This window comes from Corvus brachyrhynchos, unplaced genomic scaffold, assembly GCF_000691975.1.
Source record: "Corvus brachyrhynchos isolate BGI_N302 unplaced genomic scaffold, ASM69197v1 scaffold115, whole genome shotgun sequence".
Classification (NCBI taxonomy): domain Eukaryota; kingdom Metazoa; phylum Chordata; class Aves; order Passeriformes; family Corvidae; genus Corvus; species Corvus brachyrhynchos.
The window spans coordinates 24,042,704-24,046,767 of record NW_008239553.1 but is presented as its reverse complement, the minus strand read 5'-3'; positions in this window follow the sequence as shown (position 1 = coordinate 24,046,767).

Genomic DNA, 4,064 nt, shown 5'->3' with positions numbered 1-4,064 from the left:
TGAGAGAAATGATCTGTCAGAACAGCAGTGCTTGAAAGTCCTTCCTGGGTCACACACACAGGTTCACTGGGTGTCATGTTTTCTGTTTGGTTCAGTGTGTGAACAGGGCCAACTTGGGCCATAGAAGGAGACAACAGGGAGCTGGTAAAGGCAAAACTGGGCATGATACCCCATCCCATTCTTAATTCTATGCTGACCAATAACCTTTTCCTCACTACCAAGGCTTGGACTACAGCAAGGGCAGCTGCACTGAGCAGAATGCTAATTCATCAAACCTGCTCCTCAGGAAGCCTGATGAGGTGATTGCTTTGGAAGCCTTGCTTTCACTAGTTACTGCCATTGCCCTGGTGGCCTCCTCCTGTGAAGATGAGGTAAGCCCCAGGAAGGGATTTTTATGCTCCTCTGCAGGAAGGCAAAGCTTTGTGTGGAGTCTGAATCTGGGGGAGCACTGAATGGTATTGGACACTGTGTACTACTTTTTCCAATCTGTCTTAACAGCAGTGTCCCATAGTACCCTTTGATAATTACTAGGGCAGTGTGAGAAAGTTCACGATCATCTAGAGCTCTGTGATCCACATCCTCTTACAGGTCTTCTGCACTGGCATCCAGTGCTGTCCTGACCCTGTCTATTGAATTCAATGCTCTGTGGAGCAGCTGAAGTTCTTAGCTAATTGAAGAGAAATTATTACCTCTTTCTCCCCTGCCCTTTTCTGCAGCAACCCAGGGAAGATGAATTGGTCTGTTAATTCAGAGCAGAAGTAACTTGATTGTTGTGTGCTTCTCTGGAAAATGACCACACTGCCCTGTGCCCATGTCTTGGTGTTTGTTGGTTTCATTGCTCTGACAGCATGAAAGATGTTTGGTTTTGTTCTATTGCTGTTATCATTTATCATCCTCTTGTAAAGCCAGAACCCGCTGCTCACCCATCCTCCCTCTATGGTAGGTTTTCTGCTTCCCCTCCACTCCTGTCCTGGTAGGGAAACTGCTGGTATGCCAGAAACAAACTGTCTGTCCACTGAAGAAAAGACACAGCATCCTTTTTGCTCCCTGAAATGACCGTTGTGATCAATGGTGATGGTTTGACTGGGTTTTGGGTTTTGGAGGAGCAGCTCCAATCATGGAGTGGAGAGCTGATAGTGACCTTATTTTATCCCATAAAGATGGTAGTTGGTCCTGAATCCAGGGCACTGTTATATAGCTGGTGCCTGTGGAAGGACATAATCATTCAAATGCTAGAGATGGTGAATGGGATGCAGTGTGAAAAATCCCTATCCTTCGGCTGAGTAAATATCTCAATGCTGCTTGGGCTGTAGCATGCATGTGTCAGAGCTGTGGAATATGTGGGGACAGCACATACCTGAAAGAACATCCTGCCATCTTCTGTCTTGTATCCATGTCCCCAGATAATCCATAGGCAGCCCTCTAACTGCAGATCAATGGTACATCAGTTTCTGTGGACAAGCTGAAACAATTCAGAGGGAAGCAGAAATATCTGATAGGACTTGGAGATGACAGGATGAAGGAAGGAGACTTACCATTCACCCCTTCCTTCTCTCTGGCAATGTTTTCAGATACAACAGCCTGAAGCCTACAAAAATATAGTCTGGAACTAGAGGTATGCAGCACACTGCTACTGTTTGTGGTGTTAATATCGACTGTGCTGAAGGATTTGTTTCTCCTCCCTTCCCTGTCTCACTCTTCATTCAGCAGTAATGATTAAGTCTCATCTCCAGAAGCCTACAAACATTGTACTGTGTTTCTAGAAATATTGTGTACACCCTGTACAGGACTCCTCACCCACCTTGGAGAGCCAGGCTGCGATGGTAAGACTGCATGCAGAAGGACCAGCTCTGTGAGGTTTTTAATGATGTGAGCTCTTTTTGTGGGAGGACTGGGTCTGGTGTCCTCCTAGTGGTTTAGAGGGGCATGCATCACAAATCTGCAGCTGGGATGGTGGCACCTTCTCTGATGTCAAGTTCCTTGTGGACCAGGGTAGCCCTATGCTTTCTATGTTTTCTAGGAAAGCAGAAGTTACTCTTCACTGTCTGGTATATCTGGACATTACTTCTTATGTGAACTCTCTGTAATTCTGTATTGCTTGCCAGCCAGACATGTACTTGTGAGAATTGTTGCATCAAATTGGCTTCCTAACACAGCACTAGCTCTGTTCTTGCTAGACTGAGAAGGATTTTGATAGGTATTGGACCTCATGCAGAAGGCCACTTTGATATAAAATCTTCCTGTAAGCAGAATGATCTCATTCCATGGGCAGGCCATCATCCTTTTCTATACATCTGCCAGAGTTGCCAGCACTAGACTCTTACTATCCTTATTTATAGAGCAATATAAATGTTCTGAGCATTTTACAGATACATGAGAAGATTCTCCCTCTTCAAGATGCTGACAGTATCTCATATACATTGGAGAGATGGGACAATAACTCAAGTTCTGAGGAGGGCCAACATGGTGCAAGAGGAGCTCAGAGCAGAAGTCTGCAACAGGAGGCTGTAAGAGGAAAGATACTGGCAATAATTTGGCGCAGGAAGCAGGTGTGGGTGATGAGGCCAAGGTTATGGTGAGAGAACCTCAGAGGAGGTGGCAAGGTAGAAGTCTTAGGACTTGACTAGTAAGAGAAGAGGGAACTAGTGGGCAGTAAAACTGCTATTGATGAATGGATTAAAACCTACCTAGCAAGCAGTGCTCCATTTCTTTTCTGCTCTCAGCACTGAGAAGATTGAGAACTTCTGCACCCTCCCCACTCTCCTTCTACTGCCCTGGCTGCTGAGAAAGAGAGGGAATTATGTTAATGACTATCGTTAGCAGTACTTATAATTCATCTGCCAGAATGGGACAAAGGCTGAAGTTCACTTGTAGTTGGTACAATGAGAGTTGTGGTGTTTTTTCCGTGGTGACTGTTGGGGTCTGTGTGCAATGTGTTTCGCTCCTCCTTCATGACATGCTGAACAAATCCTTCATTGTTTCTATGCAACTCTAGTTTTTAGTGTCAACTTGTGGGTCCCTAGGCTGGATGCACACCCCTGTTCTAGGTACATATAAGCTTAACAGCAGTGGAGTTGCATGGTTTTTTTACCTCTCCTTTATGGATTCATGTTCCCCTGTGACTACAAACCACAAGTCAGCAATGTCATCTGTTCAAGTCAGCGTATGTGGTCTGCACTGACCTTCCTCCACAAGTATGATAATGATTGTGGGAGAAGACTGCAAGTTTTGCTTTTTTGTGTCTGTGGTAATGGGCAACAGCTGCTAGACTGAAAGACACCCTTGTCCTCCCCCCTCACCTCCCTCCCCGACTTTGTGCCCATCTGGGGCTAAATACTCCTGCTGCCTTTTATTAATCTTCTCCTGGGACAGCACTATCAGTGGCCCATCAGCGTTCAACATGCCCTCAGTCACTAGCGCTAACTCGATTAGGGCAGTGAGGAGTGACTTACAGGGGAAGCTCTTCTCCACAGGCAGTATTTGCATACAGTGATTGATGCTGATAGCTCCTCTAAACACATCCACATTTTGCATTTTAAATAAAGCAATTGCTGTAGAACTGCTCTCTGTCACTCTGTGGGATTGCCAGTACCAGCACAGGATATACCTTCCCTGTCTTGAAACAGCCTTTCTCCTTCTCAGAGGACACTGCAGTGGGATGAGGAGAAGGTCACTGACCCCACCTTATGTTTGAGGGCATGACATTATAACCTGTTGTGTGTCCTGTCTTGTGAAGTGGCTTGTGGAGAGTTCTGGGGGCTGTGTGGTCACTGCCACACAGTTGGTGGGCTTTCACTGGGAAGGTGAAGCTCATGTGGAGTATGTAGTCTGAAGCCTCCTGAGTTTCCTTCAAACAGTCTTTCCTTGTCAGATTTCAGGCTCCAAGTAGGCTCCCCCCACAGTCACCACTGTCTCTGTGTCGGGAATAGATGAGCTGACTGCATCATGGAGCACTGAATATATAGGTGTATTATCCACAAGCATTTTTCATATTATATGTATATATTATGCATGTACACCCCCCCATATAAATCCCATATCAAAAAAATCCATCTCGCAAATTG